Consider the following 11,923-nt stretch of genomic DNA (forward strand, 5'->3'; position numbering starts at 1 on the left):
TCTCTCTCTCTCTCTGTCTCTCTCTCTCTCTCTCTCCCCCTCTCTCTCTGTCTCTTTCTCTCTCACCTACCATGTGTCATGTACTAGTTTAGATGTTAGCAATTTCAAGGGAAAATGAAATAGTTACTGCACTCAAGGAACATAAATACGAATATGCACATGTATTATATATCCATAAAGATATAAACATTTCATTATAGATATACAATAACCCTATATTATACATGAATGCATATACACATTTTCTCAAGTTAGTAACAACCATCAATAAAAACGCATAAAAAGGTCATGCATAAAATCATAAACTCCAAGTCATTACCTTTTTTTTTTAGATCGTGCATGTGAACTTTAACAAGGCAATTACAATAATATCCTGTTCACTTTCGTGTCTCTTTCTGTGTTCCTTTTTAACTCTGTTTTCCCCTAGCTTTTGTCCTTCATTTATGTTTTAATGCAGTGTGAACTTTTCATATATTTCTCAATGTTCCTCTTAGCACTGACCACCTGTGAGCTTTTCCTGGCATTTTGTTTGCCATCTTCACTGATGGGTTTTTGTTTATTTATTTCACTTTAGTCTCTCTCCTCACTACACCATCAGCAACTTGAGGGTAGAATCAACTTGTAAAGATTTCTGCATCTTTTTACCATTGAGCTTAACATATGAGCAAAGAACCTGAGAGATTATCTTGTAAATTATGTACAGACTTTGAAATTTTGACTTTCTTAATCAAAATTAATTAAGAATAGGTTGCATGTGTTAAAAGTACCCTTGATAAGCCTGGTTTATGAAATCTACCTCTTGTTTTTGAGGTTATAGCCCATCTAGTCTGTAGAGATCTAGTGGGCATGTACATGTTGTTCACATGTTTTGTCCCCCGTTAGAATGTAATGTCCTTGAGGGTAGGAACTATATATTTGCGTTGGTATCCCACTGCTTAGTACAATTGCCCGGCTCATAGTAAGCACTTAATGAATTTTTTTTGACTGATTAATTGTGTTGCTTTTCATATTTAATTCCTCATATGTAACACGCATTTATTAACCACTCTCTTGCTTTACTGTCTCCAGCACCAAAACTCTATACAAGGACTAAAATTAAATGACTTTTGACTTCCTGGGGAAGTCTTCTTAGTAAATTTATGTTTTATAAGCTCTTCAGGTATAGTACACCATGAGCTTAAGAATTTTCTCTGGACTCTGAGCAAAAGGAACAGGGAAAGAAAATGTTGAATTATGTGAAGTTGGGGGAATATAGGAAGTGTCAGGAAAGAGAAAGAAGGAAAGAGATTGAAGAGGAAAATAATAAATAAATGAAAAAGCTACAGAATATGACTGTCTGGGCATGGTGGTATATGTTGATAATCCCTGATCCTGGGGAGGCTGTGGCTGGGGGATGCTTTGAGCTCAGTGATCTGAGCTTTGGTAGAGCAAAAGTCAATCAAATATCTATACTGATCAAGTGTACACACTAAGTCTGGTATCAGTGTGATGAGCCCTTGGAAGTAGGGACTACTAAAGCTATCTAAGGAAGCTATCTAAATAGTCAAATGGGAAATACATGAAAGAGATCAAACTTTTGTGCTAATCAGCAATGGGGTTGGCCTGTATAAGCAAGGGAGTTGAAGTCAAAGAGATGTGAGTATGTATATGTATATGTACACATGTATATTTATATCTTTTTTTTAAGCAATTGGGGTTAAGTAACTTGCTCAAAGTTACGCTGCCAGTTATTTCTGGGTGTGGTGCTAAGTATCTGAGCCCAGATTCGATCCCAGATCATCCCAACACTGGGGCCGGTGCTCTTACTTGCTGAGCCACCTGGCTGCCCCAATTTATATCTTTTAACATTCATACAAATACACATACATATCTATGTGTATATATACATACTTCTGTGTACACACACACATACACACACACAAATACACACATATGTGGGTGCTTGTAGTTATATATGTGGAAACAGCTAGGTAACTCTGTGAATAGAGCTCTGGTCCTGGAGTTAGGAAGACCTGAGTTCAAATCTAGTCGCAGACATTTACTAGCTGTGTGACCCTGGGTAAGTCACTTAACTTCTGTTTGCTTTAATCTAATGGAGAAGGAAATGGAAAACCGCTCCAGTACTTTGCCAAGAAAACCCAATGTACAGGATGGTCCAAAGAGTTAGGAAGAGTTGAACATGAATGAACAACTAAATAAATGTATGTATGTAACATGAATGGAACTTATAAGGCTATAGGAGGGAAAAGAGGAGACTAGATGAACTCATTAAGGAAAGGGACCTTTTGACCAAAAAAAAAAAAAAAGAAGGAAAGTGAAATACTCCTTATTCTTTTATAACATTTGTTATGACACATTTTATCTATATTTCAATGAGTTAGACTAGATGCCCTCTCAGGGTTTGTTTTGTTTTTCAGCTCTAAACCTACAATCCTATGAATTTATCCTGTTTGATTAAACTCTACTGTACACATTACTAATCTCTATACTATCGTTGTGCTCCAAGTGGGTCTACTTATACCTCCTTACTGTCATATGTTGTATGCTTTCAAAGTAAGAATCTAAGCAAGGTTGCTTTTATTTTGATCCTCTTTTTATTTCTTTTTTTTCCCTTTTTCTTCCCTATTAACCAATTGCATTTTTTAGTAGCTCATATTGCAAACACTTCGATTCTTAGATTCAATGGGTATCAAATTCAGCATGGCTTGTTAAAAGCCAGTTCTAATAGTGATCATCTAAGTGTCCTCTAGATTGCTCAGTGGCAGCAATTGAGGGCCTTGCTGTATGGGCCAAAGTAGCCTTGGCAAAATTGCCGACCAAGGGACCTGATAAGAAGAACAGCCATTCACCTGATCAATTTTATCCCCGCTTCTACAGATAGGATTTTTGCTAGCAAAGCCTAGATGAGCACTGTGCAACTAAGAGGTTACCTGAGTAGAGGGAAAAACTGGGCTCAGAGAGCATTAATTTTGTTCCTGTTGCTAGGACAACCATTTCTTTCCACTATATGCTCAGACAGCTGAACTGGCTCATTTGGAATCTGCTTTTGAGATAGTCTAGACGATTTTTTTAAGCCATGCAAGGAATGGCTCTCCCTCTCCCTACCCAAAGCCACATACACAATAGGAAGTAAAAATATGTATACATAATTATAGCTTTAGCCTGTTCAAATTTTAGGTAAAAGTCAAGTTGTAAATCTAAAAAGTCAGTAGCGTTGAAGAACTTATTTCCATTTTTGCTACATCTATGGCTATAAAAAGACTTTCACCTTATATTCCTATTTTAACAAAAATAAAAACCACAATCATTTTAATTTAGGTCCATACATTCTTTTTAAAGGAATTAAATGCATTCTAATAGTGCATTAGATCAATATAGCTCTGATCTGTGACTTCATCCCTATGGGAACTCCCAGTTTGGGAGCTCTTGCCACTAATGTTGTTCACTTATAGAGTGTAGCAGCAAGCACCCCAGCATGCCCAGGGTGGCTGCCAACACAGGTTCTTAGATCTGCTTCTCCAAAGTAAAGCAACTCAAAATGGGTTAACAATCTTACTTTAATCAATCAAACATATATCATTTTACCTGGTTCAGGGGAAAACGTCAGCACCTTAAACTTCAAAGAATACAAACAGAAGTTACAAGCAGACAAACAAATCAACAGACAGGGCTTCCCACTGTCGGACCATTACATCCATACCTCCTCAGTTACCAGAGAGGGAAGCACCAACATCTGGGTTTTCAAAGCTGGGGTGGGGGGGGGTAGGGGGAGCTCGACAGCTGCCCAGAGTCTCATCTGGACACATCACACAACTCTTCCCAATGTAAACCCCACAGCAAAATCAGCCGTCTCCTGGGTCAGAGACCATCACAACCCTCGTGACCCACTGCCCAATCACAAATAACAAGGTGTGGGTGTTCCTGAAGAACAAGCCTCCCACCATAGGCTCCAAGTGACCACATTCAGCCCATTAGGGAACAGATCATATTCTCAAATCAGGGAAGGTTCTCAGAGTCACCTAAGCCTATCAAAGGGCCTATGGGCAGGGAAGATCTTCAGATTCCCATTCCCATAACATAGAATTAGAGATTTGCCAGAGCTCCAAAGATGGTTAATAATTTCCCAAGCTATGGTCACATGCCTATATAGGCTCAGAGGAGAAATTTGAGCCTAGATCTTCCTACGGGGTGTAATGGTAGAGCACTGAGCCTGGAATCATGAAGATCTGATTCCAAATATGGCCTTAAACTCTCACTAGTTTTCTGACTCTGGGTCAGTCACTTAACCTTATTTACCTCAGTTTCCTCATCAGTAAAATGAGCTGGAGAAGGAAATGGCAAACCACTCCAGTATCTTTGCTAAGAAAACCTCAAATAGAGTCACAAAGTCAGACATAACTGAACATACATTTATATGTATCTATTTAAAATATACCTACCCATACTTATTGTTACCATACAATTATTGGGATTTTTTTTTTTGGCATTTTAAACATATACAATTAGCTAACAAAGTTAATATTGTGAACTGGAGTACTTCAGCAAGGTCATAATTTTGTCTAATTAACCAATTCAAATCATAATTCCTCCATTTCTTATTAGATAGCATAGAGCTTTAATATTTTCAAAACTGGATATGCACACACACATGCACATATACATGTGTATATATGTATTTCTATATGTACATACATGTGTCTGTCTATATGTGTATATATATGTTTGCATGTGTGTGTGTGTGTGCATTCTATTTAAACCTCATGGCAATGCTCTAAGATAGATGCTACTATTATCCACATTTTATACATAAGGACATTGAGCCTAGAGAGCCTGAGGTCAGATAACCAGTAAATGAAGGCAGGATTCCTACCCAGGTCATCCTAACATAACCCCGGGCAGTGCTCTTTCTACTGTGACACAGAGTGCTTCATCATCTGGTGTTACAGCTTTGAAGGATGAGATTCTTTGAATTAAGTTTGGTTGGTTCTTGGATGACTGAGTAGCAATTGATAATAATTTTACTGTACTGGTATGGCCTTTGGAAACTAATTATAAACTAAAGGCATTCAGAAGTGAATGTACAAAAATGAGCTTGTTTAATATTAGAACAATCTTGGGGAGGCTAGGTGGTGAGTGAATAGAGAGCCAGTCCTGGAGTTAGGAGGACCTGAGTTCAAATCCAGCCTCAGACACTTAACACAAAAACACTAGCGTGTGACCTTGGGCAAGTCACTTAACCCCAATTGCCCTACCTTCCTCCCTCCAAAAAGCAAATAAATATGTATTAGAACAATCTGGTGGGTCTATTGATGCAAAAATTTGGTTGGCCCTTTGAGGTATTTTAAATTCTGATCCTCTTTCATAAATAAAATTTTATTACATAACTATTAAATATAATAAATAATAGTTGTTGACTTACAAAGATTATAATATATTTTAAGATTATATAGTAGATAGAATGCTGAACTTGAAGTTAGAAGTTGTTCTTCAATTGTGTCTGACCCTTTGTGACCCCATTTAGAGTTTTATTGTCAAAGATCCTGGGGTACTTTGTCATTTCCATCACCAGATCATTTTTACAGATGAGGAAACTGAGGCAAAAAGGGTTAAGTGATTTACCCAGTGTCATACCACTAGTGTCTGAGACCAGGTTTGAATTCAGGAAGATGAGTTTTCCAGATTCTAAATGTGGCATTCTATTCACTACACTACCTAGCTGTCCCAGATAATGGTATAAATCATTTTGTAAATTATAAGACCTGGTTAAAAAAAAATTTGAGATATTAGGGACTTGTGAATTTATGTATAAGGTCATAGGAGAAAAAATATCCTCTTCAAAAAAAAAGATACATTTCTGTACTTGAGTCCTTATTCTTTCTGAAGTCCAACTTTACTCCTACAACAATCCAACTCTCTATTATTAGGGGAAGGTAAGAAATCTCAAACAATTTTTAAAGCAATTTCACTGGTTAAAGAAAATAGCAGGGAAAAAATATGGTCTAATGTAAGTAGTATTGAGACTGAAGAAATTATTGATGAAAGAGATTTAGGAGGCTTTGTCTAACTATTTGGAGGGATTTCAGATTTGGTATTGATTGCACTGTGTAGATTGACCCCCTAGAACCCATGACCTTTGCTGCTTAATAGAATGTCTTTTTCCTCTTCCAAAGTTTCCAATACCAGGTGTTCATCAGCATTGATTCAACACATAATCATTGAAGAGAATGTGATAAGTCTGTATTTATATCTGTCCAGGGACCATGCTGATGAAAACAGCCATCTCCAAAAGGTGTGATTTCAGGTGGTTGTATATCCCTGCATTTTTCTTAATTATTTCTGACATTTTATCTACTATACCATGAACTTCCTGGGAGGATATGGAGAAAGGGGAAAAAATGCTCCTGCTGACCCAGAAGGAGAAATACATCTTCTCTTAATAAATCCCACCTGAAATCTTATAGGGTCGAGAAAGAGGCAATAACAGTTAGCATTTATCACTCTTACTGTTCCATGCTCTAAACTTTTCCTGCTTTCTGAAAACCACTTTTCCTTCAGTGACAGGAGGGCAGAAGGGAGGACTGTCAGTCAAAGTAATAAAGGACATGAGGAACAGAAACGGGTATAGTCGAAGATTCCACCATTATGAAAAGTCAACTGTGGGAAATGACATTTAGTACTCTGAGTTCTACTTTGAATTTAGAAAGCTGTAACTTTCATCATCATCAACATCATCATAGATGAGACTCAATATGCATTATGTAGGTCATCTCATTTAATCCTAAAGATAACAATGGAAGGTAGGGGCTATTACCTTTATTTTTATAGATTAGGAAACTGAGAGTGAGAATAGTTAAGTGACTTGCCTAGGGTCATACAAAAATGTGTGAGGCAGGATTCAAACTTAGATCTTCCTGCCTCCAAGTCTAGTAAGCTAGGCAATGAGGGTCTCTGCTACTTATGAGAGAAAGTGAATGATGAGCCAAGTAGAGACAAAATCAATAGTTCTGACTTCAGGCACCAGGCAAGAATGGTAAAACACATGTTGTTGATTCCATTGTGTCCAAGTTAAGTAATATCATCAAGTTTAGCATTCCATAAAATGTGAAGTGAGCCATGCCTATCTGCATGCCTTCTCTCTAACTAGTTGGGTGTGGGGGAAAAAAATCAATATTGGTGTGAGAAGAAGGACAACTTGACTGTAAAGTCATCCGAAAATGGCAATTATGAATGTCATACCTGATGTAATTAATAGAAAATTTGGTTCATACTTGGAAAGGGCAATTGAGTGCTGAAGATATAATTAAAAGAATTTTCCTCCATTAAAGATTTTAGAATACATTCACTCTGTATACACAGATATATATGGAGGGGAAGAAAATTGTCCTATTCATATAGTAAGAAAATTTCAAATAGATATTTGTAACTCAGGGAATTCTAGCACCGAGGAGGCAGATGGTTTGGTTCTACTGCAGTGAAAGTCAGGTATATCTGAATTCAAATCCTGATTCAGACATTTACTGGCTATATGCCCCTAGGCAGTCATTTGACTAACTCTTAGGATTTCGTTTTCTTATCTTTATAATGGGAGAAAATAATAGCATTTACCTCCCAGGATTTTTGTGAGAATCAAATGAAATCCCATATGGAAAGAACTTTGCAAATTGTAAAGTGCTATATACATGCTAATTATTTTTCATAATTATTTAATCAGTTATTAACATCTTAAATGCAATAATTTATTGACTTGCAAAATGATAAAAGGTAAAATGAGGTTCCTGGGAGAATGGATAGAAGAGGTTGGAAAGCTTGACTCCAATTAAGAGATTGTTGTAATAATCATGGCAAAAAAAAAAAAATGGTAAGAACCTGGACTAAGATAGTGACTATGTGAGTGAAAAGTGGAGCTTGAAAGAGAGAAAAAATCAAGGATGAGCCAAAGTTGAAAACTTAGATGACCAAGTATGGTGGGACCCTCATTAGAGATAGGGAACTTTGTAGAAGGGAGGAAAAATAAAGAATTTTATTTTTGACGCTTTGAATTTAAAATATATGCCAATATCCCCACTATCCCAATTCCCAAGTTAATGATCTTTTCACTATAACATTTTAATTAGTCTCAAAGAACTCACAATCTCACTCTTTAGTCTGGTCCCTTAGCAAATTACAAAGATAGACACAAGTTTGAAGCAATCTTTGTCAAGGTTGATCTCCATTCTTTGGACTGCCTACTTCTGCTACCTAGCTCATCTTTAACCATGGCTAAGCCACATTCTTTCTGAGGGGCAGTTTCCTTTCTATAAAATGGAAGAGTTGCACTAAGGTCACTTTGAGTTTAGAATTCTTTTATTTTAGGATAATGTTAGTCTTTGAGGTTAATTCATCTTTTATTAAAAGTCTTAGGTAAAAGGAATTATTCAGAATTCAATTTCTTTTCTCACCTAGGCTAGTACCGCAGCTTGTCCAATGGATTTGTTTATTTGTTTACATTCTATTTGAATTTACTCCATAGGTTTGTTTATTTAGTGAAGGGTCTCCGGCAGCTCAGAATAAGCACTTAAGGGGGGTGGTTCTTGGTGTAGCCTACTCTGCTATCTATTGGTCTGCCTGCAAGTGCCTGTATTTGAGCAAGTAATTATATTAAGCCCTCTGTAATTAGTTAGCTTTCCCTGCCTTTTGTCCTTTGCTCATGGGAGCTTTCCCTTTTCTCATGGGCAGAAGAGTTGATCAACTATTTCTAAGACACTCTCACTATCCAGGATGGAACTTTTAATTCCATAACTCCCAGGGTTGCAAAATCACTGAATTTCCAAATGCCTATGCAAAGAGGCTACTAATTGATTACAAAAGATGTCATTCAAAGCACATCCAAGGAACCATAACTCTCCAATACTTAGGCAAGTCTCTTTGCAATAAATTTGCAGCTAGATTTTATGAGTGTGTACATATGCATATATCAGCATATATAACACACATGTGTTATATATGCACATGTGTGTTTTCATATATGTATATGCATATATACACATATGTGTGTTTTCATACATGTGCATGCTTATCAACAACATGCATTTATGCATACATATTTCCATTAATATTAACTAGATCTTGAATTTCTATAACTAATATTTTAAGAATGTTTTTTTTTTCTTTTTGGAGGGCAATTGGGGTTAAGTGACTTGGCCAAGGTCACATGGCTAGTTTTGGTGTTGTGTCTGAGGCCGGATTTGAACTCAGGTCCTCCTGACTCCAGGGACTGTCCTCTATTCACTGTGCCACCTAGCTGCCCCTTAAGAGTGATTTTAGGTTTAAAAAGTCAATTTCATTTTCTACAACAGGTGCTATTATTATTCCCATTTACAGATATGGGAACTGAGACTGAAAGAAATTAAATGAATTGACTAGGGTCTCAGAGTTAACAGATTTCTGACACAGGATTAGGACTCGGGTTTTCCTGACTGCAAGTTCAGCAATCTATCTGCCATACCTATTATCTCCTACATACAATCTGAACATATTTAATATTCTTCTGTCAAGCCTAACATTATTATTATTATTATTATTATTATTTATGAAATCCAGCTCATTGACCCTAAACCATGTGTCTTGATTGATACTTTCTGTTTATCATTCAGGTCATTGGTAATAAATTTGCAGCTCCAGATTAATGCTTTTCTGTTGTTTCTTCAGTTTTATTTCCTGTTGTTTAGACGAGGGCTCCATTTATCTAGAACCAAAGAAGAGATTAGGTCTTACCTCCTCAGCTTTCTAATTCTTAGTGACCTCTTGAAATTATTTGAGTTAACTTGGATAACTATTTGTCTTATCTTCTCAATAGAATGTAAGTTCATTGAAAGAAGAGACTATTTATTTTTATTTGATCTTTGTGTACCTTGCAAATAGGAACAGGGACCAAACCTGTGACTTCATGTAGTATAGTGAACTCCCAGATAAAAAGTTTCCTTTACCATGGCAGATTGGCACCTTCTCTATCACTGAGAGCCTTGGGGTGGTACCTAGAGTACCTAAAGATTAAAAGACTTGACCTGGATTATATAGATAACATATTTTAGAGAAATGATTTAATTCAGGTCTTACTGACTTCAAGGCTAAAACTCCTGTATCTCCACCTTGACCACAGTAAATGCTTAACAGGTGTTTGTTGTATCAAACCCACTTCATTATGTATTATTCAGATATTCCATTAATAATAAAAATTCAGAGTATAGTTCTTTATTTTTAAAATCCAAACATACTATATTTTGGAAGCGCATTGAAAATTTCTAATTAAAAATTAAAATAGATTGCATTCATGTTTTAAAGTGTAGTGTTCCAATAAGTCAATATGAAATACATTTAAATATATTTTTTATTATCAAGGCTTATTGTGAATTATGATTTGACAGTTATTTTGAAAGTCAATAAGTACAAATCATAGAATGTCACAGTACAATTATGTTTATGGTTTTTCCCACTAACATGAACAATGAAATGTTCTCAGACTGCTTACACATTCAGAACTGAAGTAAACAACATTATTTTAAAAAATAAACTTATCTCAGTATTGTTCTGCCCTCCCTCATTTAAATCCAATTCACTTGCAGGTCATGTCAACACCTTCCGGATATCAGTGTCCTCTTTAAGAACGAAGGACAAACAACAGTAGCAGCAGCAGCAACAAAAACAACAGCTTCTTTTTGAAATAGTAGTGGAGTAATTCATAGGTAGACCAGTCATCTGGCAAGAGTGAAGAGTAAATTATGCACAGTTCATGTGTTTCACTGGCATCCATTTAATAACGAGAACTAGAAGAAGATCTCTGCCATATTGGATGTAGCCCTTTGTGAAGGATTTATAGGAGATATTGACAAAAGCCACATAGGTCATATATAAGTAATTATTTGTTTCATTGACAGGAATATTCCCATCCAGGAGATCATAGATCCATTGAAGTGCTTGAGCACTGTGGTTTTCGATTCAAATTTAACCTAGTCTTAGAAACAACATTATTGTGTTTGAAACAGCTTGCCCTCATGGACTTCAATAAAAGAAGATTCACTTCCAGGAATAAGAAAATTATAGCTACACAGTTTTCTTCTCTGCTTAAACGACATCTAGAATATTGTGGTCAATTCTCAGCACCATAATTTAAGAAGGACATGAATAAATTAGAGTATCCAGAGAAAGACAACCCAACCAGGAGGTGGTGAGGGGTCTGGAATCCATATCATAGAAGGATTCCTGGAGGTAAGTAAGTGGGGATATTTAATTTGGAGAAGAAAAATCTCAAGAGGCAATAGGTTAACAATAATGTGAAGAGGCATGAGGCTGTATACATTGACCTCCAAGGGGTAAATGAGGATAGAAGTTAAAAAGAGGAGTAACATAGTCTTAATGTCAGGGGAAAATAAAGTAAGTAAAAACAACAGAAACAAAACAAAATTTAAAAAAACTTCACGGATCATAGAGATCCTAGACACAGTAAGGAATATATAGTTCAGGTGCTTTCATTTTACTTTCTACTTTTAGAACTTTTCAAAAGTGCACTAGGCTATCTTGGAATACGATTGATCTTTTATCAGACACTGTTTACAAATTATATCATAGTGGAAACTCCTTTTGGGTAGAGGTTTAACTAGATGACCATTGAAGTTTTTTCTGACTCAAAACTTCTGTGATTTTATGACCCTAAAAAGCACCCCATTCCACTTCTTCATCTTGGCTATTCTCAGCCATACAGTGATCCAAGTTCTCATGATGATCCAAGATCCAAAGGTCTAATGATGAAAAATTCTATCTGCCTCCAGAGAAGGAACTGATGTTGTCTGAAAACAAACTGAAGCAAATTATTTCTCTCTTTCTCTCTCTGTCTCTCTCCTTTTCCTTCCTTCCTTCCTTCCTTCCTTCCTTCCTTCCTTCCTTCCTT

At 36.3% G+C, this 11,923-nt stretch overlaps 1 long non-coding RNA gene across 3 annotated transcripts in view; it reads left to right on the forward strand.

Annotated features, from left to right (window-relative positions):
- LOC138174402 (uncharacterized) overlaps positions 1-11,923 on the forward strand; it is a 51,818-nt gene that overhangs the window by 38,691 nt on the left and 1,204 nt on the right. For all 3 annotated transcript variants that reach the window (XR_011171703.1, XR_011171704.1, XR_011171707.1), the window contains one exon: positions 10,602-11,244. This is a non-coding gene — a long non-coding RNA (uncharacterized lncRNA). The remainder of the gene's footprint in view (positions 1-10,601; positions 11,245-11,923) is intronic.

Source organism: Petaurus breviceps, unplaced genomic scaffold (genome assembly GCF_028583685.1).
Source record: "Petaurus breviceps papuanus isolate PSGF00001 unplaced genomic scaffold, PetGlider_PUasm1.0 688, whole genome shotgun sequence".
NCBI lineage: Eukaryota > Metazoa > Chordata > Mammalia > Diprotodontia > Petauridae > Petaurus > Petaurus breviceps.